Source organism: Ambystoma mexicanum, chromosome 4p (genome assembly GCF_040938575.1).
Source record: "Ambystoma mexicanum isolate Mex_15411 chromosome 4p, UKY_AmexF1_1, whole genome shotgun sequence".
NCBI lineage: Eukaryota > Metazoa > Chordata > Amphibia > Caudata > Ambystomatidae > Ambystoma > Ambystoma mexicanum.
This window is the reverse complement of record NC_090927.1, coordinates 422,534,242-422,552,977: the sequence shown is the minus strand read 5'-3', so window position 1 is coordinate 422,552,977 and position 18,736 is coordinate 422,534,242.

Genomic DNA, 18,736 nt, shown 5'->3' with positions numbered 1-18,736 from the left:
TCCTGATCAAGAATGAAAACATAAAAAGTCACTTCAGTGAAATTAGACGTGCTCAGTCAGCTACAAAAATCTGGGGCAAAGGTATCCTTACAGAAAGTGCAGTGGTGTAGAAAGAGGGTAAACTTCCAGGGACAAGAAGTAACAGAGCAGGGGTTAAACCCACAGACGAAAAAGGTTGAAGATATTCAGAAATTAAAGGGTCCCCCCAATCTGAAAGGCCTAAAGAGTGTGTTAGGAATGACAAGTTACAACAGGAAATGTATTGAAGATTATGCAGACATTACACAACCACTGACTAAGTTACTGAAGCAGGGTGTACCCTGGAAGTGGCGAAAGGAGCAATGCGAGGCAGTAGCCAAGTTAACAAACTGTTTGATAAAAGCCTCATGTTTAGCTTATCCAATTAGGAACCAGGATTGCTTTGCAGAGATAGGTTTCACAGATCAGTGTAAGTCAACAGTTGTATTTCAAGAACATGATTCAAATAACAAAATCATTGCATATTTCAGTAAAGCGTTGTCACAGATAGAAACAAAATTTAGCGACTGTTAAAAGGCACTGTTGACCACTGTGTGGTCATTACCACATTTCCGCTGCATTATTCAGGGTCCACGGGTAATTGTTGAAAGAAATCACTAGCCTCTGCAATTTTTGCAGTGGAAACAAATCAGATCAGAGAATTTAGCTCAGTCAAGAATCACATCATGGACATTGGCATTGCAGGGATACCCAGTTAAAGTCAGATATGGACAGAACAAAACAAGCCTATTTGCCCAAGGGCTGACAGACTTACATGACTGTGCAGCTGTCTGTGCCTCTAATGTCACAGAGTTAGGGGGTGATTCTGAAAAAGAATTGGTGGCATAAATAGGGAATATCTGGGTCAAGTGTAATGGCATCCCAACAATAGGCATGAGGTTAGGTTTCAAAAGCAGTCAAGTTGCTGAGTTGGCTGCCATCCATCTATCTATCTATAGTATTTTTTATATCGCGCAATTCGCCCATAGGTCTCAAGGCGCTCACATAGACATAAACTAACATATAGCACAAGAAGGAAAACATTGAAAGCAGCCAGTTATTACAGACGCTGGTAAGACAAGGTCTGATTAACTACACTGTCCCTCCATCGAACAGCAATGTATTAAGCTGTTGTTTAAAAGAGGAGATAAATGCCCAGTTCTTAATATCGAGAGGAAGAGAATTCCAAGAGAAAGGTGCCCAAAAATTAAAGCTGGTACCACCAATCCTCTTGAGGTCTATTTGTGGCTGCTGCAACAGTTGATTTCCATTGCAGCAAAGTGTTCTTCTTGTGATGGCTCTTTTAATCCTATCAGCAAGATAACTGGGTGCATTCCCTGATAGACACTTAAACACCAGCACTGCACATTTGCATTTGATTTGCTTCTCAGCAGGAAGCCCGTGCAGCTTCCTCCTGGAAAACAAGATCTTACAGCATCAACTCAAACCCTAGACAGCTATAACAGATCCATTCTAAATTATTTGCAGCCTCTGTATGTTTGTCTTAAATGTACCTTTCAGGAGACTATTGCAATAGTTCAATGCTGTGTTTATAATTGCCCCAGCAATAATAGCTATGTTCTGTTCAGACAAATACAGTTACATATTCCAAAGGAGGTTTGTGTAAAAAACACATGTAGATTTCAAATATGTGATGTGACTCTTGAAAGATAACTGGGAGTCAAAAAGTCTCTGAGGGTTTTGACATGTCCTGACACTGTAATAACGTTACCATTTATCCTAAAGCATGAGTACTGATCGTCTAACTTTTTTAGCTTTAGTTGAGTGCCTATTATCAGCAACACTGTTTTCTCTTCATTTAGTGCTTCATTTTCTATAAGGCAATATCAACAGCAGTAGAAAATATATTTTCAAAAAACTAGTTTTAGTTACTGATTCTGATTATGCCCAAAATTGTTTTTTTTTGTGGAATATGTATCTGGGTGGAAATTGAGAGGAATTGTGACATATAACAAGAAGCCACTCAAACATGGTAAACTGATTCAAGCCATAGATAGACTTGTGTCAGAGAATGCCATGGTCATTCACTGGAGGAAAATACAAGGCCATTTGAAAACATCAGGGGAACACAAAGAGGCAAATGACAAGGCAGATCAGTTAGCCAAGATTGGGGCAGTGAGGGGGAATTATTTCCTATTGAGTACCTACTTGGTGAAATCCAAGTGGATGCGATAACATGCTCCAAAGCTCAGGGAACATTAGCTCAGCCTGTGGCAGAGTGGAGATTTGATACCCCTGATCAGGACATGATCAAGGCACAAAAAGAAGATCCCATTTTTTGTTTACTCTATAACTATTTACTAGATGCAGAGCAATATCCTCTGACTTGGCAGGACTGTAAAGGGAGTGAAGAGTTGAGGGTGTTGTTATAGAAAAGAAAGAACATTCAATTACAAGATGGACTGATGGTGTGGGAGTCCATGTCAGACCAAATCCAGAGGGTGGTACCTTTGTAATTTCAGGGATTGATGCTACATCATGCCATGATGATATAACTGCTGTTCACAAAGGGTCTGTAAGAGTTATATCAGGGTTACAGACTCTAAATTCTAACTAGGACAGAATGTTATCAAAAACTCAGACTCTTGCAAAGAGGTGTGATTGTGTTTGAAACTCTGGTGTGAGTCAGTATTGTGCATTCATATAAAACAAAACAAAAGTGGGATTGGATTCAGCACTGCATAATAGCAGATACCATAGCATAATGCACCATAAAATGGTATAGAATGGATTGAGTTGCAATGAAATGTAGGAATAGCAATGACTTGCTACTGACACATTAAACCAACTAATGTCTAATATATTAACAGTATTAGAGGCAACTAAATTCATAGCTCATTGGTGCAAATCAGTGCAAACTGGGCTTCTTCATGGGGCTGGAAACACAGGCTTGGTGATGTTGCTAAATGAATAAAAACTGCTTTTGAAATGGAGACGTGAGTGAGGAATTTCTGAAGTCATTCTGTTTGAAACAGGCCATTGCTTAAAGCTTCCAATGTAGGAAGTTGAAATGACACTTGTTTTCATTAGGCCATCCGCTCGCTGAGCTGAATTCTGTGTAGAAGGTGAAAGGAAAGGGCCACCTGGTAGCACTCTGGAAGATTCCAGGAGGTTTGACTACCCACAGGGGGTGGCTGGTTGATGGGATGATATCACTGTGAGAGGCAGGGATAATTTATGACTTCTGTAGGGGGATATACCTTGAATGGTGGAGAGTTGGGAGGGTTTAAAAAGTTGCAGTGAGAGAAAGGTGGGTGCTGGTGAGCTGTTTACTGTTTTTTTCCTGCCAAAAGGGAGACAAGAAAGATTGCAGAGAAGAAAGGGTTTTCCGTGTGTGAGAGCAAACCAGGCTGACTGTGGTCAAGAGACCTTCCATAGTAGAGAAGGAGGCAGCATGAGGGGTAATCCAAGTCCAGCAGCCAGGGGCACACAGAGCCTGTCCTTCACTGGCTTTGCAAATCCTTCAGGCATTTTTAGGTGAGCATTCCAGTAACAGGAGAGGATTGTGTGTATGTGATTGAACCAGTGTGATAATTGTCTGCATACGTACAATCTGTTACAAATGTAAGGACAAATAACACTATCTTTGCCTGCCAAGAACTACATTGATTGATAATGGGCTATAGAGGGCATCAGAACATCACTTTGTTCACTGCATTTTCATGTGTGAAATTAGCCATCTGCGAAAAGAAATACGCTGATGCTCCCAAATCAAAGAGCAACAGCTATCTCAAGGTTCAGATGCCCAGGTTAGAGGTAGAGAGGGATGCAGAAGTTTCACTGGGCAGATGAAGGGACATTTTGCCTGGGGTGAGAATGCAGACAGTGTTCTAAAATTGTAACTAGCTTAAATGCATTGCATTTCTTTGGACAGTTTATGAGAGCAACATATGTCGATAAACAAGTGTACATTTCTTTGATTCCAGCTCACCTGCAATGTTCAATGTACAATGATTCCATGTTGTGTTTTCCTGTGTGCATTTTTTGTTCTAATATGCAGACATTTATACAATATCCTATGAGATAACAGAGGCTGAGTATTGCTATTTTGCTTGACACATTATTTCTAAAAGCACGATCATGCTTTCCACCATGTTATTGATGTATCATTTCTCAGGAAACCGGGTAAGTGTATTCTGAGTAATTACAGTGAATCACCAATTCAATACAAATAAGGTAGATAACTTGTGCCCATAGTGAAATCTTAAGACTTGTTTTTGCTCCAGCAAGTGATCGCAAAGTGAGCCTAGCCTCACAAAAATACCCTACATCCAAAAATACCCTTAACGTCACAGAACATGTTTGGCATTTTAAAAGAATATGTTTATTGTCCACACATGCCCTTGATGTAGAGTTGTATACTAGGGGATGTTTGGTATGTGCACAGTTTCAACCCACCTCTCCAACACATAGGGCACCATTAATGAAAAGAGGTTTAACACTTCCCTGGTCAGATTTACACATAGATTGTATTGGCCCAGTCCAAGGATCAGCACAGGGAAGCATATATATGCTCACAGTCACCTGTTTAATGTCCAAATGGTTGAAGTGCATTCCAGCACCTGACTGCTGTGCACAAACAGCAGCCACATTGATGGTGAATCATATTTTCTCTAGGTTTGATTTGCCTCAAAGAACAGAATCAGACCGTGGGAGTCATTTTACTGGTGCAATGATGACTAAAATGTGGCAAATGTTGGGAGTGAAAAGGAAACAGCATATCTCCTATCTGCCATCTCCTTCTGGTGTTGTGGGACATTGCAATAGATCAATTATTGACATTTTGAAAATGTTTGCAGCTGAAGCAGGATCCAGCTGGGATTTCTGTCTCCCATTGGTGCTAATGGCTATAAGGTCAACACGATCAAAATCCATAAGTCTCAGCCCACATGAAATTATGACAGGCAGGAAAATGGTTTTCCAAAAAAAGTATTATACATACAGGACTAATGAGCAAGTCCTAGTAAATGCATCTAAAATGCATCAATATGTGGAAAATTTGAGGCTACATTTGCAGCATGCATTTGCATTTGCACAGCAGAATTTTGAAAAAGCTGCTGACAGTGCCAAATCATACTATGATAAGAAGACATCTGCGAGAGAATATGAAATAGGCAATCAGGTTTTTAAATTCAATTTTGCAGGAGGCAAACACAAGAATGCCACATTTCTGGCATCGTGGCACAGCCCATACAACAGATATGTTGTATGCAGGATTATGGTAAAGGAAGGAGATCTGGTTGTGGAACACTTTGTCCACATGAACCAAATCAAGCCATTTCACCCGAAGCATGAGGTTAAAAGACTTAAAAAAGCTGGAGAAACGAGCAGGGAATGAACAGTGTAGTTTTAAACTAAGATCAAAACCCCCACAAATGTTTATGGCATTTTACTTTGAAGGGATTCAGGTAAGTAGATGCACCGTAGCAGGTAAGTAGGTGTGAATGGAATTATTAATATAAATTGGAAAAAGGGAGGATAATCCAGATCAGTAGGTATGTGCGTAGTATGGATGTGAGGTTTGAAAATAATAAATAAGTAAATAATAAAGTGTTTAGGCTTGTATTTCTAGGTTAATGTTAGGTAGTATACATTGTTGTTTCCAAATAGGTGGAACAAATGGAGTATGTTTTTGAATTGTATGTTTTCATTATCTTTAATCCATAAATGTGTGTTCAGAGAGTTGCAGGGGGAGCTGTGATTATAAAATGTATATGTTTATATGCTCTATCACACATCAAACAAAAAAGAGCCAAGGTCAGGCTAATTTATAGACAACTTGGTTCAGCCCTGTGTCTGCCTAGGGACAATCAAAATAACTGAGAAACCGCATTGTCTTTCTTTTTCTTCCATACATTATTTAAATGACTAGGGCCATGTACCAAATAGGTCCTGAGTCACTGGTTTCTGTTTAACAATATTTTCTTTATCTGGACAAAAAGACTCGCATATATTATCAAAATTATATTTACACATCAAAAAAACTACTTTACAAACCCTTCTGACATTTTGCTAAACAACACACATTTCTACACAACTTGCGTGCTTGACATTCTAAAATTCTTCCTAAAATACTTTACTTAATACTTACTTTAAAACCATACATAAAATATTCATAAAGAACACCCTTCCTATACAAAGCTAAAAACCAATAGTGTGGTGTTCCCACAAATCTCTTCACAATGCAATAAGTATGTGCAAAGTTGCTAATGGTTTGGAAGTGTCAGACACTTCGCTCTATGCTCTATTACACATGCTTTTATTTTCAGAAAAGTAAATGAAATTGGATGTTGTATAATGTGTTTGCATGTTACATAATACATAGCATTTTTCCAGATGGCTAAGGCAATATAAAATAAAAGTAATTTACTTGACACTTAACCTGTCTGTTTCTCTTCCGATTTAGATTACTAACTGCTTCGTCGCCTTTGTATGTGGATCTGTGTGTCATCAGAGAGTGTCTTGGAGGAGGCCGCTGGAGTGGAAGCCATTGAAACGGAATCCCCGGGACTAAAAGGAAAGCTCAAGGGAGAGGAATTGGAATGTAGATGACGACACAGCATCCCATGCAGTGTGGGGGGAGGCATTGTGTCACTTTATTCAAAAACATTTTAAACGTGTTGTTGCTCTTAACATCAGGGTGTGGTAAGCTGATGAATTGTCAGGTTCTGATCAAACTGCGGCCTGCATCTGGGGTGGTAGTTGAAGAAGTCTGATGGTTCGTTCTCACAAACAGGAGATTTTCATATCATAATGTCTACACCAGCGCAAATCCAGAGCTGGTTTTGGAGAGATTTGTTAATACATCTGAGATTAAATGTGCCCAAGTGAAAGGTTGGCAGTGTGTAGTCTGTTGCAGTGTGTTTCGGCAGCTGAACAGTGGAAAAAGGAGGAATTCTGCTGGAGCTTGGTAGACAACCACAGGCCAGAGTGAGAGAGAGATGGCTGGTGTCATCGAAAGCACTTCCCATGCAAGCTGAGCTTCCTCGCTGGATTAGGTGAGCATGTGTTTCAAAGTAATTATAATGAACAAAGCAATTGATTAGGGTGTTTCCTGGCCTAGTCTGGGAGGTGTGAAATTGGGATAAAAATAAACAGGGGGCACGAACATGTTCAATTTGTTTTCTCCTCCATTCTAAGGAGCAGATATCACAGAAAAGCTAAGGTCAGCCAAGTTGTCTGCCAAGGTTATATATATTCTCCTGCCAATATTCTGATGTGTAAGTAACTTTGCTAAGAGAGAAAATAAACTTCTGTTCTAGGAGGGGGATTTGAAGTGTGTTTGGACTATTAAAAAAAAACAGAGGGTCTTCTTTACAGTGTAAAATGTTCAATGACAGCTTGTGGTTTTCTTTTTCCTATGATTGCAATTATCACATCCATCTTGATACATTGGGCCTCATTACGACCCTGGCGGAAATCGAAAAACGATGGCGGAAATGCAATACCGCCATCGAATAGCGCTCGGTGCGATCATGACCCGTCACCGCAAAGTACGATGCCATTAGCGACACCGTAGTGAACGCCAACGCTAACTGCACCAAGTACGCGCGCGCCATGCCAAACCGTAATTACCACCATGGCGCAACGGTACGCGAATTCCGACCCTAGCGGACATGCACCTAACGCCATCAAGCACGGCGGAAAGTACCATTCCGCCATGGTGAGAAGTACGGCATCGCGAACCAACCGTAAACGGCCCTACTGAGTGCTTGTACACCGCTCCCTGGCCACATTGTACAACCCCCCGTAGGTGCAATGAAGTCACACAATGCAACCAGTGAAATGTACTAGTCATCCATGCCTGCCAACGAACAAATGAATCTCAAGAGGGCCCAATGGGAGCTGCAGGGCACAGATGGCACGAATACAGAAGCCATACAAATGGACATGACCTCAGTCTCCCACCAAGAAACGCACGCAAGCACAGGCACCTGTGACCAGCAATATTCCGATAATCACATCATTCCACCTATCCAACTGGCTGACCGGCATCTGTTACACAAAAGCTAATCCCCCGCCCCTGAGCATGACATCATCAAAACAGTCATAATGGCAGCCCTCATCCCTGACCTCACTGGGCTTCGTAGGCAAACGCGCCCAGCACAGTACCACGCAACTATACTCAGAAGCCGGAACCCAATGCAGATCTCCTCACAATACATCGCTCCCCAAATAGGAATATGCCACATCACTTGCAAAGAAGAACGCTACACGGTTCATATCAGAATAGAAATTTAATGCACAACAAATTCTCCAAGCCCATACAGCCATTAGGCCATGAACTCCAAAATATATTTCATTATTGTGGGCTGCATCCGCAATAAATGACCAGCTACTTCTTGTGTGACGCCCTGTTCCTTCATGGTACACAGGGGCTACATTCCCGTACGAAAAGGCAACATGGAAGCGCCTAGAACCGCAGGGCCGTCCCAATAGGGAGGCACTAGTCCAGCTGAAAGGCCGAAATGTTGCTCCTAGCCACTAGTAATGCGTAAGGGCATGTGGCCCATTGGCGATCGTCCCATAAGATCGTAATGCTGCTCCACTGATTAACACGAAGCAGCAGGTGTCGGGAGTAAAATCCATCTGCAGGAGTGGCATACAGATGGCAGTGGCAAAAGGGGAGGAGATACCTGTCAACCAAATGAAATGAAAAAGAATAGTATGGCCATCAGAACTACATTTGAATTACTCACTTCAATGATCACACCAAATCCACAGCCATATGCATGCTAGCCCACTCCAAAGGATCATCACCACCCAAAAACCACTTGCGAATCATAACTATCTATATCGAGGTGAAAACACTATCACAAACGAGTGTACCTGTGCATGCGTCTGTTAAAACAGAATCCATCTGATGGGATTGGGAACGTGCATAGACACAAGTGTCTGAAGGCGCGTCGAGACAGGGAGGGCTCAACAAGGCCAGATAGACGATGGTCCCACTATGGCAGCCCTGCATCACATAGCGCAGGGGAGGCGGATAGATTCCAAGAAGCCCTGTACATGGCAAACTCTGTATCAAATCATCTTTCCATGCATCCATACATCATTCCCTCATCCCGTAATGAAAACGCCTGTTTCCATACTCACATAACATGTGAAATTTCCATTGAGTCTGTGCGTTATGCAGCCTGCAAAATCCACTGTGCCCCAGCCGGTAATTCCAGTGTTGTGAAGTAACATGTATTTGGGAACGTCCGGCCTCATCGCCCACGTCGCTATTGCGCATCCCAAACTATTCATATCAATCATTGCATCCTCGCCATGGCCCCTGTCCCAAGGACATTGAACAATAGAACGTTATATTTGCAGTCAGACCTGTGGGCATCTCCTCGCCGCTAGCTGAAAACCGAAAGCGCCGCCCTTCGAATTCCTCATTTGCAACATCACGTCGAAAAGGCATCTGTGGCCGCTTGAAATCACAAATTAATCCATCTAGTGCGGCTGTGTGTGAAAATGGCAACTGCCTTCACTCACAAATGGGACGCCCCGCCCGTCGGTGAAGCTCGGTACAGTGTTGCATGAGGGTCCACCGTTACTCGAGTACTACGTTCCACTGACCCTTCACAAGTCTGTTCGCGACTGCAAAGATAGTATGTGAAACAATGGGACCATAGCCGAATGAACATATCAACCAATGTTACACTGCCATCGGGTACAAATACATGATTGCAATAGCAAGATGCCATTCGTCGAATTGCAGCGTTGTGTGCGGGACGTGCTCGCCCAAAGGGGAGTGCAGCTTGCACAGGTGGAATGAATCACCACAGGTGGAGGCCATACAGCCTGAAAACACATAAATTGCACACCCAGTCTCCTCCCACAACCACACCCACTCCGAAATGCTACCGGCAGGACTAGCTATGTTGGCCCTGGGGGACCTGATAGCACTGCAAGTACTCCAACTTCAAGAAGAAGACGAACACCAACTACAACCGGCCGCATGGCGGAGACGCAGGAGGAGGAGGAGGGCAAGGCAGGGCCAGCAAGGGCCGCCAGCACAGCCACTACCACCACGCAGGCAGCCCGCAATCCCACGCCTCCGAGCACATCCGTTCAACCTCACTGATGAGCAGATCCACACCCTCTACCGTTTGGACCGGGACACCATAACCGCCATTGTGGACATGACACAGGCTGACCTTGTCAGCATGATAGATAGCCCAACCGCCATCCCACCCCTACTGAAGGTGGTGTCTGTACTCCACTTCCTGGCCACAGGCACCTACCAGCACACAGTCGGACAGTTGCATGGCATATCACAGCCACTGTTCTCACGGACACTATTGCAAGTCCTCAATGCCCTCCTGAAGCACGCAGACGACTACATCTCTCTACCACGCTCGGAGCAGGAAATTACCAACACAAAAGTGGGATTCCATGCACTTGCCGGCATACCGGGTTGCATTGGTGCCATCGACTGCACCCATGTGGAATTGGTCGTCCCACATTCCATGGAGGCCCAGTACCGCAACCGAAAACAATTTCATTCTCTGAATGTACAAATGGTGTGTGACTCCAACAGGATCATTACACATTGTTGTGCCCGATTTCCTGGATCAACCCATGATTCTATGGTCTTGAGGAACTCTACTATACCACGCTACATGGAGCGACACGCAGGGAACAGATCCTGGCTACTCGGTGAGTCTCATTTCATGCATGATGATGTGGGGTATGTGATGCAGCAATGACCTGGCAGGAAGGGGGGGGGGTGCGTACGTAGCAATGGCATTCCTCAAAATTCCTTTCTTGTCCACATACAGGTGATGCCGGGTATCCACTGAAGAGATGGCTCCTCACACCAGTCCGGAACCCACGGGACCAGCATGAGGAGGACTACAACCATGCCCACTCACGTACCCGTGTAGTCATAGAACAGGCATTCGGCCTACTGAAGACTCGTTTCCGCTGCCTCAGCAGGTCTGGCGGGGCACTCCTGTACCGCCATGTGAAGGTTGCAAAGATGGTCATGGCATGTGTCATGCTCCACAACATGTGCGTACGTAGAAATGTGCCCATGCCCCCTGACGCAGAACTGCAAGCACCTGATGATGGTCATGATGAGGGTGGGGATGTGGCAGCACCTCAAGGAGTCTGCGAGGCACAGGAGGGCCGTGACATTCGTCAGCATCTCATAGATGCATGCTTCTAGCACTCACGCCTGGTGGCTGATACATGGACACGGGACTCGTGGCACTTTGTGTGTCTGGAACATGCACAATATGGACTGTACGCCTATAATGGCCTCGTACACAAAGATCAATGTCCACACATCTCATTGCATGATCGTGCATTGTTTATGGCATATGTGATATCATGTTAAACACCCTATCGACCCGCCACCCAAGTGAGCCCAACACACCCCCTCCACCCTCCTACCTCCCCCCCGAACACCAGTGTCCAAAGATGCTCATTGTCAGTGGGCTGTCGCTATTGCAAGCCCCCTCTGCGGGTATCAGGGGCACCCCTGCCTGTGGAGCGCAGGTTCCTCCCAGATCTACGTTGGGGGCTGCCCTGGACGGAACTTGCAACGGATGATGTCTCTGCCTGCTCACGTTCATGCATGTCCCTAAGGGTTTGTGAGAGCTCAGTGAGCACACGGCGCACTGCGGCAAGTTCGGCACATACGTCTTTGGACGTCGCATGCAGTTCCCCCCTCAGGCTCTCGGTGCTTCTCTCCATTTGTACTCTCAGGCTCTCGGTGCTTCTCTCCATTTGTACTCTCAGGCTCTCGGTGCTACTCTCCATTTGTGCCCTTAGTGTCTCTGTACTTCTCTCCATTTCTGCCCTAAGTGTCTCAGTTGATGTTTCTATGTCTGCCTTAGTGCCCCCACATTCATCGGCATGGTCCTTGAGGAGCGTGGCCAGTTGCTGCTGTTGCACGATTACCTGGTCGAGGGACTGTTGCCTCTGCTGGGCCATGGCCATTTGCAGTGGTGTCACAGAGGGGCTGATCACCTCATGTTGCCTTGCCACAGGGCTTGTGGGGGATGGCCAGTCGTCGTCTTGTGGGTGCCCCTGCGTGGTATCCTCATGGTGTACGGGATGGAACAGACAGGGGGATTGAGACAGGTCATGGATGGATCTAACTTCGACATCCCCCTTTTCTGTGTCGGAGCATGCTGCCATTAATGCAGCATCACCTATGGTGCTGCTGCCACCAGAAGCAGTGCCTACTGTGGCATCCATTGGGGGGACCTGTGGTGGTGGTGTTGTGGGCATGCTGGCTGCTGGGGTGCCTGTTGGAGTTCCCTCCTGTGTGCTGTCACTTGATTTGTGCTGCTGCCGTGTCTTGATGCGTGCAGCTGAGGTGGAGGGTCTTTGGCCGTTGGTCTTGGCCCTCTTTGCAGGTGTGCTGGTAGGGGTGTCCTGGAGCTCGTCGTTTGGATCGGACCCTGTGGTGGAGTAAAGGAGGGCGAGCGTTATTAATGGGTCTGTGGGAATTGGAATGGCAATGTATCACATGCATTGGGGTGGTACCTGAGGGTGATTTGGGTCGGGGCCTTGGAGGTGGTTTCATTTGTGTGTGGAGTGAGGGTGCAGTTGTTCGGCAGCCTGCAGTTAGGGTGTGCCTGCTGCACGTGTAGAGGGTGTTTTTAGGATTTTTAATTATTTATGTATTTGATGTGAGTTTTAAAGTGTGCTATCAGGCCTATGTATGTGGACGTTCTCCTGGACATGTGTTCCTGTTGCACTATGTGGGCACGTGGTACTTCACATGATTGGATGTTGTGGTTTTGGCATTGTTTTATTTGGGACACCTACCTGAATCTTCGGATGTCTGCACTCCTTTCTCCATCCCTCCGACTCCCTCTATGCTCTCCATTCCATTGGTGGAGGCACAGATTTCTTCCCAGGGGGTCAACTTGATGGGTGATTCCGATCCTCCCCCAGTAGCTGTGGCAATGTTGCGGTCAGCAGAAAGTATGCTACGGACGCGTATCCGCAGGTCGTCTCATCGCTTTCTGCATTGCTGTGGGTTGCGGGGTGCGGTCCCCACCGCACTTACCGGCTGTGCCACCAGGGCCCATATGGCCTTCTTGTTCGCAAGTGCCGTCCTGGTCATTTGCGTGGAGAAGACGGCGGCAGCATTCTCCTGGAGGGTCTCCGTGAGCACGGTGAGTTCCTCACGGGAGAAGTGGACCTGCCGCTTGCGGTCGCACGCTTTCTTCGCTACTTTTCCCATTTTTCTTGGTTTCACTAGGGTGGATGACGGGTTGGGATGTGTCTCAGGGTAGTATTTTTAATGGTTGTGTGGAATTTGTGGTTTTATAGGTGTACGGCGGGATGTTTCCCGTTCCGGGACCATGCTTTTACTTCCGTTTCCGTATATTTACGGTCACCGTACTTTCCGGTTGGCGCTCACTGCGGTGTCCGCTGAGATGGGTGGCGGTATTGCACCTAGGGCGCCGTACGGCGGCGGTGTGGGCCGTTTTGGGGTCATTTCCGCCATCGCGGACTTTGCACTTCCGCCATGGCGTGGTGCTCGTGCCCGATGGGTCGGAATGAGCCGCACTTTGCTCCATCGTGCAATGGCGGAAACGCTATTTACGCTATGGCGGTCCGGTCGGTTGATTTCCGCAAGGGTCGTAATGAGGGCCATTGTGTTTACTCGTTTGCTTGTGAACATTGTGTACTGAACTGAGATTTTTAAATTGCTTATAAAAATACATGACAACATAAGTACTTGTGCTGGTCCATTGTTTGTGTGGCCTAGTAGATCTACTCTGTTTGTTTATTATGCAACCCATAATATCACTGGTAAAGTAAGTGTACCCAGCTTTGCACCAAGTCTGGTAATTGTAACCAAAGAGGACACCAAATAGAAAACGTTTTACAGCAAGCTAATCCCTATGTTTTATATGCATGCTGTTGCAAGTGGTGAAGGTAACCAGAGGTATAAAATCTTCCATATCCCAGCTTCTTTCCCAATGGACACTGCAAGACTTGGGAAGCAAAACAGCCAGGTCTTGCGTGGTCCGTGGGCTGACTTGGAACCTTGCCCAAGATGTGTGGATCCATGCTCTGTCGCTGTCTGTGGACGAGCAACCCCAGATTGTTTCCGCTAGCCTGTGGAAAGTTTAAACAAGACTGAAATATAACACAAACAGAAATATGAAATCTGGACCTACCTTTCTGTTTAGCTGGGTGGTCAGCTTATAATGGAGCACGATAAAAAGACATGCAGTGAGAGCTTTTAAAGAAAATGAACTGTATAGAATGAGATCAAAAGTAGTAGGTTACAAAGAATGCAAATCACTTACCATATATTGCTCAGCAAGGTACTCTTAAGTCCTCAATAGCACATGTACAAGTCCTTGCAACAAATTAAAACAGGAAGTGAAAGTAGCAAGAAATATATAATTGTGCAACATACAATATACTTGCCTAGTATATTTATTTCTCACAAAGACCGATGATGACACAAAGAAAAGTACATTCCAAATGCACTCCATTGAAGTTTCCTGTATGCTGTTGCGATCTTTGAAAACATAAATTGACCCTGGCAAACGCCATGCACTCTTGTTATCTTACTCATATTTCTTTATGTATTTGTTTATTTAATACAAATTACAGGGAACCACCATTTATCTTTGATTTACAGAGCATAGGACCTGGACCTCACAATAGGTGAGATGATGCACATTTAAGATGAGATAATGCAGTGGAGGTAAGAAACATAATACAGGGACAAGGACAGAAGAGCATGATATAGGAACAGGATAGTGGAAGAAGTGCTAAATTTTAGGATGAAAGTTTGAGGGATGAGTGCTATGGGGTCGTCGTAGAGATGTGGGGGAGAGGAGAAAAGCAAGATGTGGTGGCGAAGAAGGCTATGCCATTGGTTCATCAGAAAGGAGGAAAGCTAGGAGGTTGGATTTAAATAGAGATAGAGTGGGAGTGGTGTGGAGAGGAAGAGCATTTCAGAGTAAGGGCATGAGGAGTGGTAGAGAGCGGAAATGAGAGGGAGCACAAGGGGCATGAGAGGTGGCAAGGAAGTGAGCTGAGGAGGATCATAGCAAGCAAGCGGCAGAGTAGAGGCTGAGATGCACTGATAGGTAAGGTGGGGAAGGTCTGTGTATAGTTTTGAAGATGATGAGAATGAGTTTATACTTTGCCCTCTGTCTAATAGATAACTAGCCTAACTGACGACGGGCTCTGGAGGTGGCGGTAAAGCTCGGAAGATTGATGAATGTACGGACAGCAAAGTTGATGAATTTGTCAAGAGGTGAAAAAGCATAGTTAGGAAGGCCATGGAGTAGACTGGCACAGTAGTGAGATTGAGTAATGAAGAGGAAATTAGGTGAAGATGATGTCTTATTTTTATGATGTTACAGATATTAAGTCTGACCACAAAGATAGATTTGAAGATGAAGAGCGAGAAGTTGTGAGATGGGTCAAAGACAACACCAAGATTGCAAATAGAAGCTGCATAGGGAAGTTAGTCAGGAGAAAATAATACAAGCGGGGGAGAGGAAACTGTTTGCATGGGAAATAGAGAACTTAAGTCTTAGTGGAGTTGAGGAGCTTGAGCGAGTGAGGCACCCACCAGTATTTGTTGGCAGAGAGACAGTTAGACTTTTTTGATGGTAGCTTGTCAGATAAGGAGGGAAAGGAATAGAATATTGGAGTGTTATCAGCAAAGAGTTGATAGAATATGCCATAGGAGGACATCAAGGTGCCAAGACCAGAGGTATAGAGAGTGAAGAGAAGTAGACCCAGGACTGAACTACTCTGTGAAACATCAACAGTAAGGGGGTCAGTGCGGAGGTAAGGCAGATCCAGTACACCTGGACTTGTCTGGGGGCAAGATATGAAGCAAACCAAGTAAAGGACTTGGCATGATGCCTTTGAGAGATAGTTTTGAGAAAAGGATAGAATAGTTAACGGTATTGAAGGCAGTAGAGAGTTCAATAAGAATAAGAATAGATGAATGGTTAGCATGGTGAGTGGAAAGTGATGTAGATACTGACATTGAGGAGAGCTAACTCAGTAGAGTGCAAATGTTGGAAGCCGGATCTTGAAGTTTGTGTGTATCAAGGAACTCGGTGGGTTGGTTAAAAACCACATGGTCTAGGATTTTGGAATAGTGAGGTAGAAGAGAAACAGGACAAACGGTGGCAGGACAGTAAGGATATAGGTCCAGTTTCTAAAAGGGTTCTATGTTGTTACATCAGCAGTCATTTTTTCCATGAATTTTGAAGGTGGCCTGGTTACAAGACGATACCAAAATAAGCCAAATAAAGGACACACCCCACTAGGGAATGAGACCAGGAAATGGATTGCAAGTTGAACAAAGTTTTATATAAGATAAAGTTGTGCATGCAGAGAACTCTGCTGCCCTGAGAGCGCTCTGCTAAACATTACACAGGCAGCACATTATAAGGTCTGGAAACGTAACTACTGACACTCCACTATAGGTGCATAATACTACAAATATGATAGGCAAAACATATAGATACATTATGTGAGTATACAAGCCCTACAAACAGGATTGGTTGGTAGCTTGAAGGTTCAGTGGGCGCACGTAGGTCAGCTGGGCTCATCTCCGTGGGGTGAAGGTCGGACTCACAAGATGCAACACCACTATCTAATCTATCTGAGACAAATAACCATCATGCAAAGCTGACATTAATGGGGGTGCTACAAATTGCAATTTGACAAGTATATGGTTAATCTACCGTTTACAGCCAAGGACCCGTAAACCACAGTTCCCTGATCCAGGTGCCCATCTTGGAGGTTTTTGATCTGCCTGATGCCTCATGATGTAAATCGACATTTGTTGTTTCTATAATGAATATATGGTGTGGGGGAATTTAGGCTGTGGTGGTTGCTTTGTTTGGTCACTACAAGAGGTTAGATGCTTAGCTGCATCAAAGAGGTGGAGGGGCAGGTGTTCTGCAAATTGTAACTTCTAAAAGGTGGGGGTCAAGGTAGCACAAGCAGGTTTGTGGAGACAAATGGGCACACAGGCCATGGTTTGCTCCAGTAACACACAGGGCAGTGAGTTCATAGGAAGAGAAAGGATAGTGCGGCGCTGGACACAGAGAGAGACAGTTTTTAGAGATCATTGTGTGGCCTAGCAAAAGATGGCGTTTAGGTTGGCACAAAATGGAGTCTGTATGCCTCACCAAATGGCTTTGTTTACCCTCTTGCTTGTTGTTAATACGTGGTCCAAAACATATACACAGATAAACAAACATGGGGATTTCTGCCACCATTGGGCAAACACAAGATCCATTTCATGCGGGAATGTTGAGGGGGGTCAGAAAGACCTTCCCTACCCAACAGTTTTTTGCCAAAGTTCTTTTTCTCGAAACAACTCATCAATTTATTTGTATATATTTGGGGGTTCCCCCATATCCTCTCTCCTATTATTTACCCCCTATTAGAATGCCCACCATCCCTAACACTTATATCCCCTTACGCACCCCACCTTTATACCTCATCGAAAAATATACTGGCGATGTAATAACATCGTACCTCTTAAGGATAGGGATGATAGTAGCAGACTTGCAGGATAATGAAAAAGTGGCACTGTCAAGAGAGAATTTTAAGAGAGAAGTAAGATATAGAGCAATACTATGAATTTTAATATGTGCAGGGATAGAGGGTCAATGGGGGCACATGAAGTGTTAGCTGTGAGTAGGGGGGCAAGAATCTCATCCAGGTTATTGGGGGCAAAGAAAGGCATTGTTGCTGTAGTGGGGGTATAGGTGGTGAACAGGTAGGGAAATAGAAGGGCATTTGCAAGGGCAATTTAAATGTTGAAAATATTTGAAGCAAAGTAGAGAGCTATATCATTAGCAGAAATAGTGGAGTAGATGGAGGACGTCTTGGGAGGTGAGAGGATTGAGTGGAGGAAGTTTTGGAAGCACCTAGATTGAAAACAATGAGATGCAATGAGAGAGAGAGAGACAGAAGTCACATTTGGCAGAGTCGAGAGCAGCAGAGTAGTTTTGAAGAGCAGTCAGGCAGTGTTGGACATTTGAGGAGAGTCTAAATATTTATTAAGTGTAAATGTTTTTCCTCATTGTTATTTTCAGGGTGCGGATAGTAGGTGTAATCCAAGGCTGTTGAGGTAAGGGATTAGGAAGGAAGATGTAGGAAAATGAAGTTAGAGGTGAAGGGAGCATTAAGATCAGCTTAAACTTTATCGAAGGCTTTAACAGTGGATGAAGAGTGGATTTTGCATTGGAGTAGCGAGAGTGGTGTAGGTCGGAGAGGTAGATGTGGAATTTGGAGGAGGGAAACCTTTGCTTGGTGTTGGGTGTAGTGGATGGAGAGAGTGAGATGAAAGTAGTAGTTGAGATTGAGGCAAAGATGATGAAATGATCAGAGTGAGAAGGAACTGTGAAGATAGAGGTGAAAAATTGAGATGAGAATAAGGTCAAGGGAGTTACCATTTAATTGGTTGGTCAGAGAGTGGACAGAAGAGATTGCGTGATTAAGGAGAAGAGAGCTAAAGTCAATGGATAGAGGAGTGGAGAGAGAGGGGAGGTTAATGTCACCAGTGAAAATTAAATTATTATGGGGAGGAAGCTGGCCAAACATTTGGGAGAGGTGGTCAATAAATTGAGCAGAGGGACCACGTTTTCGACAGAGAGATATCATATGAATGCCATAGGGAAAGCGTGATTGTGTAGATGGTGTACTTGAAAGTGGGAGAAACAGTGGAAGATAG